A 27,311-nucleotide genomic window follows, 5' to 3' on the forward strand; every position below is an offset into this window, starting at 1 on the left:
GAGCATATGAATAGGAAGAATATATTTTTTTACAGTCTTCAAAATCATTGAATAGGCTTGCATTACATTGCATGAGCTAAGCTTGTTTCCTTTAATTCCACACAAGTTATAAAAGAGAACCGTTTACCCATTTTAAAACTAGCTTTATAGTTTGTTTCCACATTTTAGTTAATAATGCACAGAATGGAGTGGAATAACCATTTTATTTGAACAAATATATTTAGAAGAATATGTGCATTTTATGGATTTTAATGGATTGTGTGTACTTTTTGAAAGGTCAGCACACTAAAGTTATCTGTCGTGTGCTGAAATAACAGAATTCTTTCTTGTTCTTCCATTCCTTTGCTGCATCATGAGGTTACATGATGTATGGTTTGTCTGTATTTGTTCCCAAGCATTGTCCGGTGAGGCCTCTATCTGTACAACTGCACATTAACTAGTTTACTCACTAATTGATGGGCAGAGTTCCAGATGGTGATGTACTATATCTAGCTGTGAAGCCATGGTTATGCACTAAAATGCAGATACAGGAAGAAACTTGTTTACCCCAAGGGACACATCCATCTTCCAAATTGTGTCAGCTGGAAGTTTGAAGTTACTAATAGTGTGAAAACAGTACCATAAAATCATCCTTTATACAGTTTACTCTGTAGCCCTTGAAGTACAGTATGAAGCCAGAGGAGAAAGTGATCTGAATTGATTCTGTCAGCCTTCAGAGTTCTTTTTCTGCAGATTTCTAAGAGTGTAGCAGGTGAGCGTGTTTACATACCATTGTTTTGCTTCTTGTTAAAATGCTAGCTCTGATTACACTGACATGGAAATCATGGAAATTCTGAGGAACTCAAAGAACTGCAGCGGTTTTCCCCCTGTGATGCCAGATCTCTGTGATTAGACAGTGCTCTGGTGGGGGTGGGGTGGTGATAGGTTTTGCTCCATCTGTTTTTACCTTGCAGTGGGTAGACACTGATGTATATCTGTTAACAGGCAAACAAGAGAAGAGGGTGGGAGTGTACCTGCACTTGACATTTCACCAGCAGTCAGATGGACAAGCTCCTATTTAATTATAAGTGATGTAGTTGCTCTACATGTGCCATGCAGACGTGATTGCCTCCCACACGCACAACTAAAATTTCTGTAATGCTTTCCATTTCAGGAGCTGGCTCATCTATTCCCTTCACTTTTATATTTCTCTTTTTTCTGTCTTCATACAGTATATCCAATTATTTTCTTAAATTAAGCCATGTAACACAAAAGTTACCATACCGTTTGTTTGTTTCTTGTTCACTACCAGCATGTTTTTCAGTTTTTCACTACACACACTACATGAAAAACAAAAATCAAGAAACAGATGTGCACTTTTTCCACATTTGTCACTTGAAATGAAATATTGTAATTGGTAATGATAGAGTTGTTAAGAGAAAACGCAATGACTCTCAGTAGATCATCCATTGAACTCAAGTGAAAGACATTAAAATGTTCTTTGTTAATTAGCGAACCATACCTTAATACTCTTGTGCAAAGTGTATTGTTTACCAATATGGTGAGTGGCACAAGATGTGTGCTGGTTGTTTTCATGTGTACAGATTATGTGAAAAGTTTGTGGATTGTTAAATGTATGTAGCTGGATATATTTTGCTTAATAGTAGAGCAGTTAGCAGAGTGTAAAATCTAAAAAGTTGTTTCAAAACAATTCTCTGTTGTTCATCTAAGAGTTCTGCAGTTGTTCAAGTAATTAATATTTTAATGTGCTGGAGAGAAAAAAGGGATTTCATGTTTTTTTTTCTTCTGTTTCTGATTAGTTTTGTTTGGATTATGTAATATGGCTTGAACATCCTTTTGTTGAAGGGAGAGAGCCTATTGAAAGCTCGAGACTGGTGCTGCTTGATGTGTGGTATTCGGTTAGAAAGCTCAGTACCAGAATCTGTTACTTTTTCCTTTACTCATGTGTCCAGTGCTCTGGAAGCCTCATTAAAACTCCAATCTCCTAATATTTTCCAAGGTGAAAGAAATGTGTCATTGGCCAGGATTTTTTTTTTCATCTGGCCTGGTGCTCACAGTCACAGTTGTGTCTGGTAGTACAGACAGAATAGACTGTGTAGCTTTTTTATTTATTTAAGAGGAGACATGGTACAAGAGGTGTATAGAGAAGTACTACATAGAGCCTTTCCAATAAAATGTACCTCTCAATTTCAGCAAACATGGAACTTAGCCAGTGCAATAAAGAAAAACTGCCTCTTCTCAGTCCATGGATAGAGGTCATGTGATAAATTCCATTATATGTTTAGGCTGAGTTCCTTCCTGTGAGACAGTTATTGGGTAGGTGCTAAGTCAAAAGTAATATTTGTTTTACAGCATGATGCCTTTGACAGATTGAACTGAAGTTTGAGTTGCTTTATATCTTGAATTTTGCCTTTGTTTATCAGCTTATTTAATAATAATTATAATTGCTTACACTTATATAGCGCTTTTCTGGAAACTCCACTCAAAGCGCTTTACAGGTAATGGGGACTCCCCTCCACCACCACCAATGTGCAGCATCCACCTGGATGATGCGTCGGCAGCCATAGTGCGCCGTAACGCTCACCACACATCAGCTCTCAGTGGGGAGGAGAGCAGAGTAATGAAGCCAATTTATAGAGGGGGATTGTTAGGAGGCCATGATTGATAAAGGCCGATGAGAAATTTGGCCAGGACGCCGGGGTACACCCCTACTCTTTTTGAGAAACACCCTGGGATTTTTTAATGACCACAGAGAGTCAGGACCTCGGTTTTTAGGTCTCATCCGAAGGACGGCGCCTGTTTACAGTATAGTGTCCCCGTCACTACACTGGGGCATTAGGACCCACATGAGCCGCGGGGTGAGCGCCCCCTGCTGGCCCCACTAACACCTCTTCCAGCAGCAACCTTAGTTTTTCCCAGGAGGTCTCCCATCCAGGTACTGACCAGGCTCACACCTGCTTAGCTGCTTATTTCAGCTGCTTATTTAGGTTTCAAGTAGCAATTTAATTATTCAAAGAGGAGTTGTCGATACAGGAAAAAGCCATCCTAAGGACAGAGATTTATTATCTTCATCACAAACAGCTCGTAACTTAAAACTAATATAGCAAAACTGCAACTGGCAGAATTAGTCCAAGATTTAATCCAGCATCAGATACATCCATGGGGTTTGTGGTATGTATGTGCATGGCATGCAAAAACAAAATAGCTGCTTTGCCTTGTTGTCTTGAAAATGTTTAGTTTCCCTCTTCTAAATATCAGGTATTTGGGTGTGCTGTTACTGTATATTGGACTTTTTATCAACTTCTTTCTTTAAAAAAAAAAAACATTTTTCCCATTGTTTGCTAAAAGAGGAAAATCACATAATTGTGGTTGCAAAGGAACAAGTAAAAGTTTATTCCATGCTGAAAAGAGAAGAAAAGAAACAACGCTTCAGCTGTGGGGTATTCTCCGGGTGGCTTAGGTGCTGTAAATGAATTGTAAATTCAGAATGGAAGTGACAGGAGTCTTTATTACTGCTACATAATCCACCAGTGATGAATCAGACATATTTCTTTTTATGGCAACAAATTGAGCCTGTATCACAAATATTAGACTGAGATAATGGGGTGCAGGTCATGTATCATAAAGCAGACCTTTTCTTTCTGAGATGTAGCGTGCTTTGATCTTGACAGCTGCTGATGTCTGATGCCTCGTTATGCAGTATTTTGATGCAAAGCAAACTGTCTGCCTTTCCTTGTTTAGGTGCAGTTGGAGTGCTAGCTGTTACCTTTGAAATTCATTTTCTTTTTTGGTTTACTACACATTTTTTTTAAAAAAATTCCTCATTCTAAAGCAAGAAGAACACTTTTTTAAGGCTTGCATTTGTAATGTTCCAGACAGGCTCAAACATAATTTCAATATTTCATAACCAACAGGTCCTCCTTGGAGGAACGTGGACCTTTTTTCACAATGTTATCTGGTTTACGATCGTAAATATATTGGTTTCTGTGAAGAACTTAATTCTTAATTCCTCCAAAGCAACAGAAGGTGACTAGAATGCCATCTCCTAAGTACAAGTGAAACCTGACATCTTTTTTTTACAAGCCATACTCCTGAGTAGGATAAGTTAATTCCTGTTTTTTTAACGTTCTAATCATTAACACTTATTAGAAGCTTTTAAATTATATAAGAAAGGTTTAACTCTTATAATTATATTAACATTTAAAATTTCAGAGTAGACAGAAATGGTGACAAAACTTATTTAAACATAAGGAGAATATAGCTGCTTCTTTTAAGAAGACCAACTTTCTAGACACAAGATGAGTCTTAAAGTAGCACTGACGGCTGTGTGAAAACAGATTTCCCACCTCTTTGCACCATGTAATCACATACACGTGCAGTCGCTCTGTTCTGTGGTGCTGGCCGCCTCCAGCTGCTGTGAGGAGCTTCACATGGTTTGTGGCTAGAATGGTGGCTGGCACATGGTTCCAAACCCCACCTGTTTACAGAGCAAGCCTGGATAATAAAATCTCAACTGCTTCTCGGGCCAAATGACAGCTTCAACGCTGTGTGCAAAACTGTCTGACTCTCATCATGTATAGTATCTGACCTTTTTAATCTTAATCTTCAAAGCATACCTTTCACTTACTAATATATAGGAGCTCCTGTATTAGTTTAGGCCTGATTATATTTTAACCACTGACACCCTGTAGATTTAATCAATGAGCCTTATCTGTCATATAGTTGCTATTTTACTTAAAATCTAGAAAAGGTTAAGAAATAAATGTGCCCTTTCTTTTGTCCATTTTTTACACTTGATACTAAAATATAAATGCAATTTTTTACCATTTCTTATTAAATATAATATATACCTATTTTAAATGTCATAGATAGATACTTTATCATCTTCTAGATATAAAGGTTACCTATGAATACAACTAAAATGGATCTTGTTAACCCCACAGCCAAAATAATAACCCTCTCATCTTTTTTACAGTTAAAGAAAATCTATATGAAATAGTTCAAATCAATATCAAGAAAAGACATTTACACTAAAAAAACTCCCTCATTATTCAAGCTTTGTTCCCCTTGTTTTATCTTTTTTGTTGTTGCAACAGGTAGTTTATCTTCAAGGTGATGTTGTAAATCACATTACCTTATCGAGAGACATTATAATTAACCGAATGATTAGATTGTCTGTGGACTCCACAATCTTTTTGTAATTGTGTAAATAGTTATTTTTTTAATTGTTCTGTTTACTCTTTGTGCTGCTGTGTGTTGTTGTCTCTTACTGTTTTGTGGAACATTATGTCGCAAAATACTTACTTAGAATATATTGGAAGAGTAGTTTGGAACAAACACAACTTCACTTTCTTTATGACATTTCAGACTTCTGCTCAAAGGTAACTGTGACCTTGTTCCACCTCTTATCTTTTTTACTTCCTAACTCTTAACTGTGTCTGAAGAGCTGTTTAGGGAAAGTTAAATATTAAACCACTGTGTCAAAAGTTCCATCTTTTTATGCTGTGTATCATATTATTTTATGTATTTTAACAGTCTTTTTCATTACCTGTGCATATTAGTTTTAAGTATCCTAGTTAGGTTGCTGATATGCTTTGGAGCAAACACAACAGATTTTTTTATGTATGGTGGTATTCAGCAATTTTCAGATTTTTACATTATTTCTGTACATCCAGGCAGCAATAAAAGAAAACTCTGATAATATTTCTCCATAAGCTGTACTGCGGAAGAACATCTTCAGTTTTAAATTAGCAGTTTAATATTTTCTCTGCAGAACCTTTTAAATCATGGTTTTTTCTAGCACATACATTTAGTATGTCTATATGCTGGAAATCAATTAAGGTATAATGTCCCTTCAACTGTATTTTAGTTAGTGAAGCAGGATAATTTGATGTACAACATCCTCCTGTTTTCTGTCTTTTTGCAGCAGTTTCAGCTAAGGCACTCTTGCATTTACAGTGCAGTGTTTTTCATTGTTTCTCCAGTCCTGTGTTCCACTTTAAAAGCCTTGATCCACCAAGATATAGCGCTCTTCTGGATACTCCACTCAAAGCGCTTTACAGGTAATGGGGACTCCCCTCCACCACCACCAATGTGCAGCATCCACCTGGATGATGCGACGGCAGCCATAGTGCGCCAGAACACTCACCACACATCAGCTATCAGTGGGGAGGAGAGCAGAGTAATGTAGCCAATTCATAGATATGGGATCTCCTCTTTTGCTCCATATTAGTCTAGGTGTAATTATTATGGTCTTTGGTAGAAGACATCAAATAATTCTGCTTTTAATATTTAAAGGATACTGTGTCTGTATTAATGTACATATATTTAGTTAGGCAGATCTGAAGCTTTTACTTTTTAATAGAGCTTAAGCTGTGTTTGAAATATTACTCTATGATTTCTCTGTACCAGGGATGTCCAACGTATGTTTCTGTTATTTCAAAGAGTGCAGAGGGCTCTTATCAGTTTGTGAAAAATGACACTGTGTGTGAATGTTCATTTTAAAGGGTGAGGGCCTTTTAAAGTTTATTAATTAAACAGTGATTCATTAAAGGGATAATGCTAAGCCCTACCCATTTTCTGCTGCTTAAAACTAATAGTTTATAATATAATCTGATGTCAAAATGATAAATGGCCTTGCAAAAGCAGACAGGAGGAGTTAGTGGCATAAAATTATACTAAGCCACATTCTAACTTAAATCACCTTACAGTTGAAGTTGATCAATTGATATTTGATTGATTTCTAATGGGTAAAGTTTAGTTTAATTCCTTAACCAGCTGTACTTTATGGAAATATCTTTATATATGCTTAATTTTTAAAGGAGAACTGTAGTTCCAATTTCTCATACTGGTTATTAAATCTTGGTAACAAAATTAATTTATTTTATAGAAAAAAAAATACAAATTTCAAATTAAGCACAGAATCGTGAACTTTGTCAGAGTACTATGAGTCGCCATGTTGTCAGAAGCTCGCATTTGAGTTCCCACGAATTGCAACATGATGCAGCCCTTCCTGCTCACAAGTCACCGTAATGACTAATGTAATGTGGTGTACGGTGAATAAATAGAGGTCAGGCAGATGACATTTCAGTGCAGACATGTTCCAATGTGATCTGCATGCAAAGTTAAAAAGTATAAATATTTCTGTTGGATTAAAAGAGATATATTCGCAAGCCTGCGTCTTTACTGTGTCACGAGGCTGCATCACCTCACTGGACGTTTTGTTGCCTCGTTCTGAATCGCAAAACATGGCACTTCACATACCTGGAAATGTTGTCTATTGTGTGATGTAAATTAGAAGTTTTACAATTTACTGTGTATATTTTACTTTTTCATGGTTTGAAACACATTCATCAATGTAGATTCTTTCTAACCCCAAAATATAAAAATAGCATTGAACTTCCCCTTTAAGACAGCACTTTGTTGTACAACATTTCATTAAAGCTTTAGTGCATTATTCATTAGGTCACTGCAGTGAATTTCTACACTATTTATAAAATTGTGTTGTTAATAACAAGCAGCTAACTGCTCAGCTATTTTTCTGTTTTTGGGGTCTATCCTCTGTTGAAGCAGTATAATTATTTCAGTGTGAAATTTGACAACTTGAACATCATTCACAGATCTCTTGAAGCTTGGTAATAGAGGAGCCTGGGAGATTGGCATCAATGGGAAGAGATCAAGCAAATGTTTTGCTTTCTGGACACTGGATCTGTGTTTAATAAGGAGAAAGCTTGCAAGAGGTCAAGAAAGAACAAGTGCAGAAGAAGACAGTCTTCAATAACCAGAACAGACTGTTCGCTGACCTTGCTGAAAGGTAACATTGACATGGTACAGCTTATAAGGGTACATAGATGTGAGACTATTTTTCAATTTAAAAAAAGTTTGTTGTTAACTACCTACTGTTTTTGCTAAAAGTATTAGTATGCAAGAACACCTAATTACGATTAACACTTATTTAGCCATTTCAAATAACTTCACAACATTAGATTTTAAAGATATAAATGTTGGATCTTAAAACTTTAAGTCTTTGGTACCCGAGGCAAATTTACCCGAGGCAAATTTTTGAATACTGTGATATTCCCAGTGGGAGATCATGAACAACAGGTTTCTTGCACTTAAGTGTTTAATATTTACAAATCTGTGATTGAAAACATTGAGAGGTATAATCCATGCACACTTTTAGAACATTTAATTTCCACATTTTCAAAGAATGTTTTGTGGTTTTCATGTTTTTTTTGTACCTCTTGACTAATTGTGTGCATAGGAAGGACAGCACCGTTATATGTTGAATTTTTCCGACATTTCCAAAAAGCCCAAGCAACAGCAGACGTATTAGCATTCTGTGCACTGCTGAATCCTGCACTTGGTGATGCAGTGAAGATCTGAGTTAGAACAATTCTGCTCAAGTAGAGCTTGGTTAAAAGGGCTTTTTAGGGCACAGATTGCAAGACCTGCTGCATACAAATAACTGGGAGCTCACTGCCACAAACATACCTAGGCTACAGCACCAGAATCCTTAATAAGCTCAAAATATTAACTAGACTGTATGCCCTGTGGGTTCCTGTCTAGTGGACTTCTCTGTCCTGGACTTATCTATTCATTTAATAGCCTCTTTTTAAAACTGAAATTTCTTTTTTCATTGTTTTTATCAATCCAAATGGTATAAATGGAACTCTTCCTAGTAATTTGTTATGGTGCTCCGTAATTGGTGTAAATAAAGCTCTTTTAGCTTTCAACCTCTCAGAGACAGATTGAAACGAACGAGGTGTTATAGGGGTTTAGGTGAGCAACTGAAATTTCGCAAATATTTTTTATGTAATCGACATTTTAATTTTAGTGCCAGAAACTAATTTTGTCTAACGTTCTCTGTGTAGTGTGATAACAATAATTCACACAAAAGACATTTTCCTAGCCCCTTCTGATCCATATATATAAACAAAAAACCTAATCAATTCAAATAGCAACATAATGTATAACATTGCTCTGGCAACATTGTAGTTCTTTGTACATGCCTATTAAAGATATCTGAATTTTAAAACCATATGTTGCTGCAAAATAGACACTGACAAATTTGCTATACTTGTTTGTAAAGGAGAATATATTGCAGGGATAGAAAAACAGTTTGTATTGGTCCCCAATGGAATGGGTTAAAATCAACTGCTGTGCATCTTTAGAATGTTCCCTACTCAAGCTCATAGATCTGAGAGTTTATGAGACAATAGGCCATTTGAGATACAGATTGCCCTGAAGGCCATAATGTCCTGTGCTCTTGAATATTATTGGTGAAAGATAGTCCTGCCAAGATTTTTAGATCCCCGGTGTGAAATAGGGTTGAAGTAAATGATTGGCTTTGTCCATAAAAGTAGATGTGTGACTGGCTCTAGCCAAGAGCTTAAGAGGGGAGCTAGGTAAATGGACATAATGTAATGGACATTATTCAAGGCCATTCAAAAAGAGAAATTTAAAAAATCAGCACAGCAGGGACTGTATTTCATTGCCAAGCACATGTGGGTTAAATTACATCAAATATGAGTGCCTTGTGTAAGTTGCCTCTATGACAGCCATGCTCTAGGTGCATTTTAGTCAAATTGAATAAATTGAGATACTCCTAAGGTTTAAAATAAATAGGGTTACGTGCACCTGTGCTGGCTGATATCCTAACTGGCAATGCCTGCTTTTTTGAAGTGATATGCAATGTTGAATTCACTCACTGTTTTAGTAATAAAATCTTTCTGGCTGTTATAAATCAATTTGACAAATGTATAGGAATATGTATTGCAGTTTTACTGGTGAAATAAACATGTTTAAGATTTTCTTTATATTATGCATTTGTTTTTCAAGGTACATGTTTGCGTACCAGACTGTATGGTGGATCCTGCTTGGCAGTGTTCTGTAATTATTGGCCTGGGGTGAAGACTTATTTTGCCATTTTACTAACTTCAGGTTTGGGGAGGGGGAAAGAAAATGAACAGGGTTTAAGTACATTAAATATTTTGTGACCTACAACATCGTTATCAATAGTAAGTCAATTTAAATGATGAGGCACACATATTAAAATATGTTATAAAATCAACTAAGCTTTTTATAATTTAATAACAGAATTATGAAACAATTATTTGCTGTATAAGCTTTATTTACAAATTTATAGTTGCATACAAATAATAGTTTAAATTGCTTGCACCTAATTTAGTACTCTGTGCTTTAGAAATTTCTTACTGTTTTTTTTTCTGAGAAAGTACTGCCCCTGATGAAAAGCAAGGTCCACAATTTTCCTTTATCAGATTAGAAACTGTTTTGCCAGCTTTTTTTCCTTCCTGCATGCTTTTTGTTCCGTGCAATACTAAAAGCCACTGGGAATAAGAGAAACCTTAGAGATTTTCTTTTGATCAGAGGGCAGGGAGCTGCAACAACAACAAAGAACTTTTGCTGTATTTTATTATGTCACTCTGCATGGCACTGAAGTGAGGGTGTTGTGCTTGTATAAAAGAATAAGACACAGGGAAATTCCTAAATTTGTTTGTAAAGTTAATTTGATTTATAATTGACAAGCTCCAAGCCTGCCCTTTTTTATGTTCCTAAAGGACTGACCACAAGCATGTTTTTGTTGCAGTGAATAGGTACTTCTACTGATATTCTAGCAGGGCTATGTATCTCAGATTCAGATCATGTTTAGATGAATCATGCTGGCATTATAATGCACAACCATGCATTGACTGTTTGATCTTTGCGGACAGGCTGAACTTCTTACCATATCTTTATGATTTCTTTCTTGGCTTTGTGTTTTCTTTTCTCGAATATCTCTTGTGTGTCACATCTCTAATAATTAGGAAAAGTTTACTGAAACTATTGTTTCTGTCTATTTCACCACCCTTCTGCCCATTTCTCCATCTTGAACTGAGGGGTATCTCATGTCCAGCAAACCTTCTTTGCTGAAATTCTTAGTGCTGCTGGCTTGGAGACCCTGGGTCCTGACTTTAATGGTCTTGGTCACCTCAAGTGTGCAGTCCATATGTTCTTTCTGTGTGGTTTTACTCTGGGAGCTATGCTTTCCAACCACCTTCCTAACACATGCTAAGTTAATTGGTATCTCTAAATAGTTCTTGTATTCTTAAATGTATATGTGCATGTTTCCAGCAGTGGACTGGCAGTACATTGGTTCGAGTTGTAAGGCAAAACAGATGAGCAATTCTGAATCAGATGACTGCAAATGTCAATTGGAGGAATAAGCAGGCAGTTTCATCAAGTACAGTCCATCAAGAAATTTACAGAAAGTGATAATATGGTCAAGTTGCAATGCATTAAAACCTTGTTACACCTAAAACTCTGGTTGACTGAGCAGTGCAAAAAAGCCATATGGTCAGATGAATTATCCTTCACTGTGTTGTCAACAAGAGGATGAGTACATGTGTGGCACATGCCAAAAGAGGCCTACAGGATTGAGTCTTGTTTCCCACGGTGAAGGATTCTAGGAGTTCTGTTATGTTGAAAGGTGCAGTTTCCTGGCATGGCATTCAATCCCTTTTGGGGCAAGGTAAATGCCAATAAATACAAAGCCATTCTGAGTGAGCATGTTTATCCTATGGTGAGACATTTCTATCCTGATGGGTATGGAAACTTCCAGGACTACAAAGCCCCCCACCAGTTAACGAAGGGTTTGATGAGCATGAAAGTGATATAAACCATATGCAAGGGCTTTCCCAGTTACCAGATCTCAACCCAATTGAATGCTGAGTGGCACCTCAGACAGCGTTTTCCACCACCTTTAACAAAACACAAATGATAGACGTGTTTGTTGAAAAATAGTGTCGCAACCTTCTGGTGGAGTTCTGGACACTTGTGGAATATGTACCAAGGCACATTGACGTTGAGCACATGGTGTCCCAACACCCTATTAAGTCACTATGTTGGTGTATCACTTATTTTGGCAGTACAAGCATGACCTTGATTGTTTGCCTCTTTACTTTGAGAATTGATGACTATGAGGAACTTTATCAAAAGACTTGAAAATCTGAATATAATGTGCTCTGTTAATATTCATTACCCCTGGTACTCCTTGGTTGTTGAATAAAAATTGTTCCTGTTGAAAATGTTCTGTTGTAGAACTATTATTTATTGGTTTATGATTTCTTGTTCAAGTTTTATCACCCTTTTTATGGATAGTAACTACATACAATTCAGCAATAAGCCCCAAAACATTGATAGTTTAATATATTAAAATATTGTCAGTGCTTTGTTTATTTTACATAAGAGCTATTTGTCTGCCTTTGACATCTATAGAAGGAGTGATTTTCATTTTTTAAAATAATTTAATGGATTTTAGGAAGAAGAATTTAACTCCATAAAGTCAAATGAATCTTTAACCAATGGTTTTAGTTAATTGATGAAGGCATCGGACCCTTTTCGCCATTTCAGGCTCTGCGATGCATTTACAATGAAACCCAAGGCAACATACCTATCTGCTAGGCAGATGGTTGAGATGTAATTGTACAGAGAAATTATTGCACCCAATGGCTTGGTTATTTTTTTAAAGAATTCACAGCAGAATAATATGTAATGCAAATATTTGTAATGTTCGTTTCTAGATACAGTTGCTAGTCATTTGTTCTCACAAAGCAAATGTGAAACATTGGAGCAAAATTGTAGGTTGGGTTTGTATTTGTTTCTCAAAGTATGAGGCTTGCATTCTGCTCTTCAGAAAAACATGTAAAATATATTTGTGATATTTTGGGGACTATATATATATGTGTTTGGTCAGTCTTTATTAAAGCTCAGAAGCTGTACTTTATTAAAGCTCAGAAGCTGTAGTTTGATCTACAGGAAATATAGCCTCTTTGACTAGAATGAGAAAAAATTAAAAACACTGAGATTTAAAATGCTTTTAAGAAGTCTTTACTACAGAAAGAGAAGATCAAGAAAAGCTAATGATCTGTACAGTTTTGTCAAACACCTTAGTGGAATCTGGACACATGGAAATATGTGGGATGAGCTTCTTTATAATGTGTAACAAAACTTTTTGTTCTTGGGGGGTATCTATTAGCAGCTTACATGAAGGCCAAAAAAGCCTATTCTTTTGAATAAATGTGACCAACAAAGCATACTTTGGTTGATAGTTTAAATGTCCTTCTTTAGGAAGGATGCCACTGCTAGTAATGGATTCTCTTTCTTTGGCATAGATTATGGAAGTTATTATATATGGAAGTTCTCACTGGAAGTAAACAACTGTTTACAAAGAACAGAATGTTGTCTAAAATTAGTTCATTACATTTTCACATACAGTACATTGAAAGCATGTGAAAAATTCCTGCATAGACTGAACCCTAATTACAGTATGTTATCCCATACTCATCCTTAAAAAGAGGTTTATTGGCTTATCCTTTGGCAGGCTTTTTCCTGTTGAAATAAAATACCATTTGAAATGAAGACTATAAAAATAAATAATTAGCATGTCATGTTGAATATTTGACGGTTTTGTGTTCCACATTGTATGGAATTGTGTAATACTTCGCTGTAAATGGCTTGTCATCTTGCTTTAATATCTGGACCTCATAGAAATTAGAGTTAACATTCCTTTGCATGAGCAATTTACAAAAAAAGTTCCATTGGATTGATTTCTCTTCCTTGACAGCCTGTACCCTCTTTTGTATTTTTTGCTGCAATGAATGCTCTGAATAGTTTTGGGCATTCACGAGATTCATTTTCCAAAGTTCCTGAGTTACAAGACAGAAGCAGAGAGAGAGAGAGAAAAAAAAAACAAGAATTGAAGAGTGAGTCCCAAATAAGGAAGCGAAGAATTACAATTCAAGCAAGCAAGCAGACAGTGATTCATTTTAGCTCTGGAAGAAGAGGGGAAAGTAGTGTTACAGTATGAAACATGAGCATGTTTCTCCAAGACGTGCAACCAAAAGAGGAGTTGTTCTTAAAAATAAGGCACAAAACAGGACAGAATGAAAGATTTGGAGACATGCAATGAATGCCTAAATACCTTGTGGATTAAGTCCAAAGAATTGTAAGCGGTTGTCAATCCCAAAAGGATCCTCTCTTCTGCACACGAGAAACGATTGCCTTTTTCTAACAGAGAGCAAAAACAGGCTGCCTTAGGATGAGCTGTGCAGCAGCAGACAGCTGGGCGATTCAAACCCTTTAAAGTGCTTCATTAGGAACATTAGGAAGCTGATATGTTTCTATGGGATTCTGCGGCAACACTGCCGTCTCTCTCTGTATGCTTGTTCTCCCTTTCTTCTGATCTTCCTCTTCATGTCAGTAAGTTACTTAATAATGGAGCTTTTAGCGGCAGCTGAATTATTGATACATTGCAAAAGGGATCAGGTGACGGAGAAAGACTGAGCTGGATGTTTGCCACCAGGGGAGAGAGGGAGAGGAGGAGGTGAGGAAAAGGGAAGCTCCCTAAATTCTCCCTAAGTGTTTGTCTCTCCTGTAGTGTGGCTTGTTCTCATTCCCCACAGTGCTGGGATTTTAGACTGGTTCATGGAAATGCTCGTAAGTTTATTTTTTTCCTCTCTTCCTTTGCCTGAAATCAGCTGTTGCCATGGAGCGGGCCAGCCTCTGACATTGATTGAGGATTATGGACAGATAGAGCTAATTAGAGTTAGAAATACAAGGGAGCAGAGCATCTCTAAAGCAGTGGACATTCAGTATGGTGTTATCCTGTAATTAGACAGGATATGTTTATTTTAACGAGTGTCTTGAATACTAATAAGGTGTCTACTGTATGTACTTGTATGTGTTGTGCATCATTTGTTGATCTCTGCATTTTAAAACCGTACTTCAGATGATTACATGACTTTCTGTACTCTAGGTATTTTATCTTGGCTACTGCAGGTGGGAGATATCCGTGATAAGGGGGCAATAGATAATATGTGAATGAAATGTGATAATAAGATGGAGAGCTTTTTTTACTTAGCATTATTAAACTGTTACAGTTATTGTTCCTTTTTCTGTTGTTGCTATTCTTCCTATATTTTTCCTATGTAATTTGTGAAGAAATAGCAATGTATTTCTTTACCAGAAATCCTTTTTATCTGTTTTCTGGGTTTTATATCACACTGTTTAAATTCGTATTTCAGAGCCATTTGATCTGATCAACATTTTTTAGAATTCATGAATTGAGAGGGAATATATTACTAGGATATCTAACAGCTAGATTTGAAATGAAAGGGAACTACGTTTTTTAGACTGTTTTTTAAATTAAGTTTTTCAGAAGAGTTGAAGAACCTGTTTGTTTGGGAATGCAAGATAAAGCTGGGTTATCTCATTAAATGTTATTAAACATCAGTCGTGATTTCTGCTTCTTTGAGACATCCCCAATTCATTTTAATTTAATCAGCAAATTAGCAAGAGAAAGTTCTATGTAAAAACAAGTATAGAAGTTGCATTTAATTTACTAAAATTTGTTTTTCAAAATATATTGTGTGATAAGTAATGAGTGAGGAGATATCCCCTTTGAATTATAGCCGGTCTCATTGTGTTTATTCTAATATACATTTATGCAAGTGTCAAAATGTTCAAGAAGAAGTTCAAGAAGATAAACCCCCTCATTTCTTTCAGGAAATGGTGGGATTTTAGTTTTATTTTATATGAATATCTAAAATGCTGTATATAAATCTATTTATATGGATGTATAAAAAATAGAACCATTAAAATTGATATAAAGGTAGATTAATCAGTCTGATGGTAACTTTACTAAATGTAGAAAACCAATTTATGTTTTTACAAGTAGTCTGAAAGCAGCAGACCACCGTTCCAGAGACAACCACCATATAGTCTGATCTAAGTAGTAACCTGGTTTTCCTTGAAATGGTGTTGCTGCACTAGAACATGGTACTCTTACCAATGCCCTATTGTAGTTGTCTACAGTGTACTCTGGGAGGTGCCGTCTTCAGGATGAGACGTTAAATCAAAGTGCTAACTTCTTGGTGCATAAAGATCATGTTTGTATGCCGTGTATTTGCACATGGCATAAACATGAGAGAATCATGTTGTAGAGCTGCAGCAAAAAAAGTGAATGTATTGCTTTGAAGGATAAACAAAAGGAAACTGGGATAGAAAATTTTGCCGTCCCCATTCTATTCAACATTTTTGTGCACACGCAAGCAAACATAGTTCTCACATCAGCTCCCTAATTAAGGTGCTCTCCTCACTTTGGAAGTTGCATCTTCTTTAGCTTTAACCATGGGGACTGCAGAGTAGGTGAGAGACAGATGTGTGCCCGAAGGGGGTAAACGGAAACACTTTCATCTTTTATCTTACAAACACTCAGATGCAAAATCTTAAGTCGCAGTGAAGAAACCTAACCCACATTTTGTTGTTCTTAAATTTTAAGTAATCATCATCAGTTATTCAAAGCATGGGCTTGCTTTCTTTGTTATTGCATAGATTTCCTCCTACACATGATCAGATGCTTCATCTGGGTTTCTTTTAAGTATTTCACTGGAGGAACTGTAAGCACATAAAAAAAAAACTGCACAAACTCTATACATGAAGACTGTGCTGGAACATATGCACTTGAAAATGAAATTCAGTAAATGTGTGAAAAGGATTATTTTTAATTTGAATTTGTACTGAGCATTTAAAGATCCTTATGACTCAGTGCATGTGTGTTTTTAAATAAAAACATTTAGGATTTTGACTAAATGCTTTTTCCATTCTTGTGATTAATTGATTATACATAACTGACAGTGATACATTTGAGTGGCTTTGTTGCATAAATCACCTCACTGGTGAGTGCTGATTGGGCACAGGTAATGAAATGTTTTCCCAGTGCCAGTCTTGCATCAGAAATGTTCATCAGTTCAGCATTGAGGAGGTGACTAAAGAATCTTAGTTTGCAGGCCAGGCAACCATACAGGGTTTTGGTGCTCACCAGTCTTCGTATTCATAGTCCTTCAGCCACATTGATGCAGGCTGATGTTAGCAACTCCTCCACCAGCAGTGGAGCTAAATCCTCTTTATTGATGAATCAAGATTTTGTGTAGACCGCTGTTACCGACATTGACAAGTGGGGTGCAGACCATACAAAGTGAAATGTTATATTTTGTATACAGCAGACCAAGGTTTTGGGAAGTCCAAGTTTGATGGTGGGGAGAGGAGTGTCTAGTCCCCACAGTTACCATTTGTAGTTGTTGGTTGATGGCAATCTGACTGCATCATGCTACATGTGATCCTGGGACTTCACTTACTGTCCACTCTATGGGCTCATCTGGATTTGACATCATTCCAGCAGAACAATGTACATTCTCTTGCTGCCCTTGTAACACTAGCTTTCTTACAATATGAAAATGTAATAGCTATCATGTGGATGCTCTAGTCGCTACTTCTGAACTCCACTGAACATTTGAGGGATCAGCTGGGAAAGGTGTGCTATCTAGAACTGAGAAACTAGTCATGTGTTTGTGTAGGCTTTAAAAGAGAAATTGGACAGAAGACCGTGTCTGCAGCCTGGTTCAAAGTATGTGTTGCAGATGTCAATTCTGTATTAATTCCAGCAGTGGCCACATAAGCAACTGTAACTTGCAGTGGAATTTATGTCTGTTCTGGTCTATTCATTAAATTTCAGTGCACATGCAACAAAAGACTGTAATTTTCCTAATAATAACTTTGTAAATGTGTTGCCGTTACATGCCATGTGCTATTTGATGCACAGTATATGAATGAAATAACAGGAACAATTTTTTGAAACATGTGAAAAAGTTTGTGAGTCAGTAATGTTTCATAGCATATTTTTGCTCATTTTAAGTGACTAATCACTTTAAGAAAAAAATAGAATAGCCCTGCGTTTTTTCTAGAGTTTACAGAGCGGTAGTTACATTTAGTCAACGTCAGAAAATATAAGATACAACTTTGAAGTCCTGTCCCACTCTGCTTAGTTCAAGGTATGAGTAACATTTTAGTTATTGCATTGTCAAACCGAATGTAGTAGATAGTCCTGTTCCTCTCGTGACCTGAGTGCAGTATCAAAATGAATTGTTTTAGATTTATTTCTAGTAAACACACTATTAATCTTTTTATTTCAAACTCATTTTAATTCACCTTTTCCAAAAGCATAACAAAAACTTCGTACTTTTCTTTCAATCATATTTAACCTTCAGTTCCAGTATTGTTTTACAGCACTTTGTCCAGTAACTTTGTTTGAATAGCACAGTTCTAGACACTAAATTGCAAACAAAACACAATTATACTCTTGTACTAAGGATTCATTTCTGTGATTCAAGACATTTTTGAATGTCTTTTTCCATTGATTGAACAGGAGTTGAAAGGAATAGTTTGCAAATTACCCAGTGGCTGTCTGTTGAGGCTATTTGCCTTCAGTTAAGCTACTTTTTTCTTTTGTCATGTTATAGGATATTCCTTTGTGGTTTTGATGCTTTAATGATAATACTGGACCACCACTTTTGTTCTGTTTTTAATTACTGGGATGATTAGACTGCTTCTACTCTTGTCTTCCTCACCATGGAGGGTTAGGTTTCAGATGAGAGTGACGTTGTTTGGGGTTGTGGTCTACATTCTTGTCCTAGACAACCTAACCCCAGGAACATCTGGACTAATGCATTTAGTCTCTGTTGCCTTACTGAGGCACCAGAGGGAATTCACATGCATTATAAAGGAGTAATTTTTTATACACAATCCACCTTAATATGAATATAAGTGGAATGCAATTGTAGTTTGCTACACTAGTTTCAGGATAAAAAAAAGATTATTTTGAACTGTTATTTTAGTCCAACCAGAAATATACATGGAGGGTAATTAAAAATTGGTTCCTTATAAACCCTTCAGCAGATTCCTTTAAAATTTATTTTTTGTTAATGTTAAAGGTGTCTTTTTCATTTCGTGAAGTACTACAGAATTATCTCTTTTAAAGGGATATAAGAAGATGTGTAAGAACAAAAGTATGAATGTCTGTAAGAACAAAAAAAGCATTTTCACATTGTTTGATTGTATTTTGTATTTTGTGTATCAGGGCCTGATCACTTTTTTTTCTCATTTATTTGTAATCAGTTTTCTTATTTAAACTCTAATAAAAAGTAAAATGTACTTAATTTAACTGGGATTGAATGTTACATCTGAAGTATCCCCAACCACAGGTAGAAAACTACCTGTGGTTGGCAGGAATTAAAAAAAAAGGCAATTTGGGTTTCTGTGTAGAAGGTTTCCCTACTGCGTGTTGGCAGGACTTCAGGTCAATAATACAGACCCAGCCCTTCACTGCCGTTTACCTTATATTCAAAAAGTCAGTTATACTTGCCAGACACATTGGCCCTGATGGGTGATTGACGCTGTGCAGACAACTTGAAGTGTTTGCATCAGCACTATACTCTTGTTCAACAATGTCCAGACCACCACTTGCATTTGTTACCCTTAAACAGGGTGGCATTTTTACTGCCAGTGATTAAGATCCCTAAGATGTTTTAACTGTTGTCAGGTCATTTGAAAGGTTGGTTATCATATCAAGGTGAAATGGATTTCAGTTTTGAAGGCTCAGGGTGCTGTGATTTGAAAGTAATACGTCCTTCAAAGTATGGAAATATTTTGTCATAGAAAAATTCAGCAGTTATAATCCGCCCAGAAGCATTTTCTATTATTTTGTACTCGTAATATCATAACCATTCTGTGGATAGACTTTGTACTGTTACTTTTAAATCCTAACTGCTGCACAATTTACATTTTTAATTCTTTGGCCTTTTACTGACAGTTATTTAAAATATGATTTTATCTAGAGAGCAGATAGTCATCTTACTAATTATACCAACACGAATAGAATTCTTGGACAAAAACAAAAGCTTTTTTGACAAGTAGGCAAGGATAGCCACAGCTGGGATCTGTGTAAGAATGCATCAAAGATGTGATACAGGAGGATCTAAGTATGGAATGTACGCAGACTGCATTAAAACTTGTTGTAGCATAAAAGTGTTTTTATTCTGTGGGAGAAATATAATTTGTTTTATAACTCATAGCAGTAATTTCAATAGTTCAAGTAAATACATTTCACAGTAAGGGGCTTTGCACAGAGTGGGTTAATGGAAAACACATAACCGACTGCTGCTATACTTTAAATCCTTTATGTAAAGATTACGAAGGAGATGTTCCGAATTGCCACTGTTATTATTAACTTGAAATAGCCCAAATGAATATTTTGTGAATTTACTTTTAAGTGAATTTAACGTAAAGCAGATTTGCAATGAAAATAACTGGCTATTATCAGTAGTTATATCAGGATCTGAGATAAGTTAAATATTAAGAATAATCTTTCAGCTGGCAGCTTTTCAATGTATAGATCTTGTGAAAACTTGCTTTGCAGTTTCTTTATGGAATTGGTGGAGAAATGATTTTCTGTATAAGGTACAGGGCCTGGTTCTCATAGCATATTTAGCTTTTCTGCAACCTGTCTTGGCTATGCTTTCAGTCCCCATATAAAGACTGTCTCACTTGTCATTGTATTTTATTGCTGTCATGTGCTCCAATGCAATTCAGGCTCAAAGGCTTGCAGGTCCCAACGGGCAGCACACCTGCAATTTCATGACTGTGACAGATTCTCTTATTTCTGTTAGTCTCTCAGCCCTGTCAGCACACACTTTTACGAATCACCCCTGAAGTAATGGAGCAGGTTTTTGAATCTGCTTCTTCTCAGTCCAAAAGACTGATGCCCCACAGCATCATCCATGATCCTTTGAATGGTTCAGAGCTCACTGATCCACAGAAATGCTATAGATTAGGGTGGATGCATGAGAAAATTCCTGTTGTGAAGTGTCACCATAAAAATGAGTCTTCAATGACCTTGGTTGAAACATCTCCTGAGGTGTTTTTTTAATGGCACTTTTTTATTGCTCTGAATATTGACAAGGGGTTTAACAAACCCTGTTGTGAATTGTAATTTACTGTACAACTGAGTTAGTTGGCCTTGACTACACTTGTTGCTTTCTGTTACAATAATTCCAATACTTTAATTAATTGTTGTTATTTCTCTGATTGAAGCTAAAAGACTGAAAGATCCTTGAAGTTAATCTAACTCTATAATGCATTCCTTTTGCTCATATAATTGCACTACTACTATTTGCACTGAAAGGCTTATTTAAACCCCAAGAGAACATGTACTGCACTAGAAAGCTATCAAGTAGGGGTTCTCAGACTAAGATGTCCCCTTGGGTCTTGCAAGCCTGGAAACATTTAACCAAGAATGTCTATATGTGAAACTAACCATTCCTCTTTTAGATTGGCTCCATATATCTGCAACTATTTTATTATGTTCATCAATGGAGTGTATATATGAGAAAATATATAAGCCTAAATTGTATATTTTTCTTTGTTTCAAAAATTGTCCGAATGTTGTGTCATGATAATAATGCATATTTTAATATTAAAGTACTTTAATTTATGTTAGGCATTCCAGGGTTAAAGTTTCCAGTTTTAAATTTCAAATCCCTTTACAAACCAACTTCCAGATCCAGTCCCATGAACATAAACAATAACTGGTTTTAAAGAGGGATGTGAGAATTGAAATACTGAAATTGACTCCTCCCCTGATGTTTCTCGTGAAGATGTACTGTTGTCACTTTACAACAGTAAAACATCTTTAATTTTCTTTACAATTCTGATAAATACATCTTGTTGATATATCTTACAAGTTATCCTCGAAGACTACTTATTTTACAGAAAACTCCTTTTCTTTAAGGAATTTGATCAAAAGAGGTTATCTTTTTCCATCTCTCCTGCTAGGTGGCAGTATTTATGTATAATGTAACCCTTTCATCTTTAAAAGAAAAACCTCATCCCCAAACTCCAACGTTTACACACATTACAGAGGTCCTGCATACATTTTATGGTTTCAGTAGTGATTGCTGAAGTGGTGTGAACTTCATCACCTTTTTTAATGTAAATTACAGTGTGGTTAAGGGGTGAAATGTTGGAATGTCATTTGTCCCTGGGTTGTATATATTAACGTTTATCTTGGTTTTTCTTTAACAAAATGTGGAAATATATAAATGAACCATCTCTAAAGTTAAAACAAAAATATTTCTTTACAGAAAAATAATATTTTTATGTTTTGTTATTTGTTCTTCACTGATTCTTCCAGGCCCAGAATTGGCCTAGACTAGCATATTCTCCTTTACTCTCCCTTTATCACAGAGGTGCTCAGAGACAGCTTTGCTGCCTATATAATCTGTTTGACAGGTGGCACGCATCAGATGTTAGATAAGTAATTCTGCCGCCTCAGGATGGAAGGGCAATTCGCAACACTGTCAGTGACTCTGTTCTCTCATTCCTCTCTGGAGGTCGGGGAGGGAAAGTATTATAATCACCTAGTAACACTGTTCTCTCTCATACAGGTTGCACAGGTAAAAGAGAAAGCCTTCTCTTGACCACAGAAAGCAAAGCTGTGAAAGAAACACAACTCAATGGCACTTCTCTGACTTCTCGCACTGTCGTAAGTTGTCCTCTTTTTTTACACAAAATACAGACTGTACACAAGAATGGGTATTTCGCTAAGAATATTGTTGACCAGAGACGTTTTGTTTTTCAAACTCCAGTAACATAAACCACATTTTGTGCTACATATTGATCTGTAAGAAGCATTGGGTGTTTGAATATTAGCTCAACACAAATGTATACACACACATATATAATACGTTTTAAACCAGATTAGTATACTTTAGCATTTGCAACTTTGTATTTCATACAGAATGACTAAATAAGCGAGTATGTTGGTACTGGTATTTAGAAATTGATTTTTTACTTTTTCACCATAAAGCTCAGTATGTATTGCAACTACAAGCTATTTAATGGACTTTCTTTTCTGTGCATTAATAAGCTTTAGAAGTTTGTCCCACAATTCAAGGTTCTCTAGTGCCAAATTGTTCATATTGTAACAAAAATTGCAAATCTCTGCCGACTGGTCACAACAACCTTGGCCTTATGAATGTGGACTTTGAAAAGTCTTCTTCATTCTGGTAAAAACACATTATTAGAATTTTATTTTGGAAATGTTTCTTTAGTTTTAAGCTTTTGAAATAATAGAAGAGCTCACATGTTTTGAGTTACTCAGTAACTTTAGGTTAAAAAACATTTTTGTTATTGACAATTGTACAATTTTTTGAAACGTTGAAAATGTATTTTCAAATTATCTAAAACTATTCAATATTTGAATAGAAATCTATTACTAGAGCATTTAATATTATTTTTCACCAATGTAGAATTTACATATTGTTTTTAAATAGTTCGCCATCCACAGTGTCTTCCTAAATAGCATTCTATGCTTTACAGACTCTTATTAGAATGAATAATGACACTGGTAGTTTTAATTAACTGTAAGTATTTTTTTCTGGATCAAAAGATCATGCTGACCTTAATCTTTTTCTGGTTTTGGGTTTGACTTTGAGACAAGTGTTATGGATATTCATTGGATTTTTAGGATATAATGTATACAGACATTGATATTGTGAGGCAGATAAGCCAAATCAGACTGAAATAATTTTCAAAGAGGAAATACCTGCTTTTGTGAAATTATTCACAGGTTGTATAGAGCTTTCACATTTTTTAAAACTCTTTCTCTATCCATTTGTAATATATTAACCTCTGGGTGGAAATCTTGAAACAGCTATTGAAGCTGGTAAGGCTTAGATGTAAATTTACTTTTTGCAAGTGATGACTATGAGATCAGTGAAATCTAATCAATGTAGAAGAACATCAAAGAAAATGATTTCAGAATTGTTAAAATTGCAGTCTTTCTTCAGAATATGCTCAGCAGCAGACAAAGACTCTTAGACCCACTAATTAAAGTGGTAACAATTTTCCAAATATATATATACGGTATGTAATATGATAAACCAATCAACAGGGTTTTTCCATATAAGTAGCTTGGACTGCACCTTTTAGTGATGCTTTCAAGAGCTTCGTAGAAATATAAGAAATTGTCTTTATTGAATTGATGATATTGGACCCTTAAGAGCTGTTCTTTCCATCCATCCATTTTCTAACCACTTCTTCCAGTTCTGGGTTGTGATGGAGGCAGGGTCTATCCCAGCAAGCAACAGGTGCAAACACAAACACACACACACTCAGACCAGGGTCAGTTTTCCCAGATGCCACTTAGTCTCTTATGTTTCTGGATTCTGGGAGGAAAGTGGAGTGTCCGGTTACAGACCTAGGGAGAACATACAGGCTCCACATAGACAGCACACAAGGACCCACAGTCCCTTAAGAGCGATAATACAAATTAATTTCAGTGGCTGAATGTAATGTCTTATTAGTTAATGTAATTCTTTAATATTACAGAATTCATATACAAGAATAATTATTGGAGAAGTTAAGCATTAATTTTCATGCCTTTCAAAACCGTAATGCGTAGTAATGCCCAGTGTACATTAATTAGAGACAATGTAGTAAAATGAAAAACACTGTCGAAATGTCCACTATTATATATTTTTATGGGATAATTTTATTAGATTCCTGAAACAAATTGGTTAAATTAGACATGGTAGAATATACAAGCTTGAAGGCAATCAATGTGAAGATCTACGCAATTAGCATGAATGGTCACACCTAAATAAATACTTTTATTCAAAGGTATAGGCTTATGTGAGTTGTGTTGCAATAAATACCCCCAAAAAAGCCTTTGAATAACAACATTTTCTGCAACATCAATTATTTTAAAATGAAAGAAAATTAAGTCCCTTTAAATCATATGCTCTTTGGAACATGGATGATGAGCTCTGCTTAGTGTCCCCCTTTGAAGTTTTCAAGGTGTACTTCAGTGTTTGTGTTTGTCAGGGACATTGTGGCCAAGACACCAGCACTGCAGAATGTTCAAGCAGTTCTGACAGTATTAGAGCTGTGGGAGAGTGGATTTTCTTTTCTGTGATGGCGGCACAGCAATTTGCTATTCTTATTTCCCAGTCTGTGCAGTTCCCATCTCAATTGCCTACGTGATTTCATTGTAAATCTCTGCAATGCTCAGTTGCTCCATACTTTAAAGGAAAGATGAGCTAATGTGTTTATGTACCACACCAGTTATCTTCTGTGGTTAATAATGAATAATGTAAAGCTCTGGGAACAAGCTGTTGTGCATTGAAGTTCAAAAACAAGATGATTCCTAGAATGAATATTTGAAATATTTTTAAACTCTTTCAGTTGGCACCAGATCTTGACCTCTTTTTGTTGTGCAGATTAGTTCACATGAACTATTTTTTTTGCTCATGGTGATCACATGGACAATAAACTAGTCAAAACGTTTTTCTATAATAAATATTTAGAATCGACCCTGTTTTCTCTTCATGAACAATTTGCATCACCTGGGAATTCAACTACAACAAAATCTAGTTAAAGGATACTTCCCTTTTCTTTGTTTTCAGCAGTCTTAAATCTCATATACAGCGTAGTGGAGTAATTACTGAGTATGTATGATATTTACAGGGATTTTTTGTCTTTCTTGCTTATGAATCAGTATAGTCATATGATTTTGTTGAGCGCTTATTTCATCACCATTGCAATTATTGACTGATATTCATGTAGTAAGAAGAGCAGTGTGTCGTCTACATAAATGTTTTCTGTATGGCCTTCTCTCTATTTCGAATGTCTTGGCAGTTGAAACAGTATAATTATAATTATTCTATCAAAATCCATGAAACTGTTTGCCAGAAAAGTGGTGCTTTTGTGAACTGAATTTCCTCAGTCATAGAGTGTGCATTTAATTGTATCTAAAATATAATACTTGAATATAAGCTGGTTGGTAGAAAGTTTTCCATCACCTGTATTTTTCAGAAATATCGTTTCTTTCTAAAGTGTGTAATTATTTTTTTTCGGTACTATTTTCTTTTTCTCATAATGTTTGCATCTCCATGTACTATTAGAAGGTAAAATACCGTCTAAGGAGCTAAAGACATTTCTAAAGAAGTTCTTTTAGCTAAATCCTAGCAATGAGCTTGAAAATCATGTGGGTATTGTACCATGACTTTTTGCCTTGTTACTTGATAGGATTTCTGGTTTTTGAAATCTTTTCCAATCAAAAACTTATGAGGCTTTAAAAAATACTGTCATTCTTAAAAACATCTAGTTAAGATATCGATTTCACAGATGTTGATTTTTATTGTAGATAAATACCATATCCCAGAACTTGTAGAAACATATTTCCTTAATAAATATACATAACATTACCTAAATTAAACCTGCATAAATTGTTGGATCTGATTATTTCCTGGGATGCTTAAGAAAATACATTTTTATTGGAGGTTGAGTAAATATGTTTAGATCTTATTTTTTCTCTGTTTTTCCATTGAATGTCTGCAGTAATTCTGTGCATTTATCATTGTTTTCTTAATCTTGACATTTATCTTACCATACTTAGCCACTGATTGTATTATAGTTTATCATATTGTGCATCTAAAGAAAACTTTTTGTTTTATCAAAAGTGTATAGGAAGTTTGTATTGTAACTACAAGCTATTTAATGGACTTTCTTTTCTGTGCATTAATAAGCTGTTTTGATGTAACTGAAGAAGATAAACTATTTCAGTACAAATAGAGTGGTTGTAACAAATTTAACTGAAGAACAGTGTAAGCAAGGTGACAACGTAACTTACCTTGAGAATAACCCATTCACATAGCACAAATTCACAAAATAGTTTGAAATAATTGAAAGCATTATTTCACTTTGGTATAATGGTAACTGGACATAAAGTGGAGATAAATTTAGAACTGAGAACTAAGGTGGTCTTTTTTACAAGAAGGGTTGCAGGAATCTGGAAGAACCTAACTAACGATACCATAGCTTCTTTTATGGAAAGACTGGATAAGATTACTTCTTCTCACTTGCTTTTCTAATAATTATAATAATAATAATAATTTTAATAATTGCTTACACTTATATAGCGCTTTTCTGGACACTCCACTCAAAGCGCTTTACAGGTAATGGGGACTCCCCTCCACCACCACCAATGTGCAGCATCCACCTGCGCCATAGTGCGCCAGAACGCTCACCACACATCAGCTATCAGTGGGGAGGAGAGCAGAGTAATGTAGCCAATTCATAGAGGGGGATTATTAGGAGGCCATGGTTGGTAAAGGCCAATTGGAAATTTTGGCCAGGACACCGGGGTTACACCCCTACTCTTTTCGAGAAACACCCTGGGATTTTTAATGACCACAGAGAGTCAGGACCTCGTTTTTAGGTCTCATCCGAAGGACGGCGCCTGTTTACAGTATAGTGTCCCTGTCACTAAACTGGGGCATTAGGACCCACATGGACCGCAGGGTGAGCGCCCCCCTGCTGGCCCCACTAACACCTCTTCCAGCAGCAACCTTAGTTTT

The 27,311-nt window shown here is 35.8% G+C and overlaps 1 protein-coding gene across 6 annotated transcripts in view; it reads left to right on the forward strand.

The window, feature by feature from the left end:
- Positions 1–27,311, forward strand: part of peak1 (pseudopodium-enriched atypical kinase 1) — a 126,498-nt gene that overhangs the window by 40,611 nt on the left and 58,576 nt on the right. For 2 of the 6 annotated variants that reach the window (XM_015343572.2, XM_015343575.2), the window contains one exon: positions 22,338–22,435. The exons of 1 other annotated variant lie outside the window; for it this stretch is intronic. The gene's annotated coding sequence lies outside the window, so the exon portion shown is untranslated. Of the gene's footprint in view, positions 1–5,984; positions 6,063–7,619; positions 7,814–13,816; positions 14,497–22,337; positions 22,436–27,311 lie in introns of those variants that run through there. 3 more of the 6 variants (XM_069190618.1, XM_015343573.2, XM_015343576.2) reach the window with 3 other exon arrangements.

This window comes from Lepisosteus oculatus, chromosome 5, assembly GCF_040954835.1.
Source record: "Lepisosteus oculatus isolate fLepOcu1 chromosome 5, fLepOcu1.hap2, whole genome shotgun sequence".
Classification (NCBI taxonomy): Eukaryota; Metazoa; Chordata; class Actinopteri; order Semionotiformes; family Lepisosteidae; genus Lepisosteus; species Lepisosteus oculatus.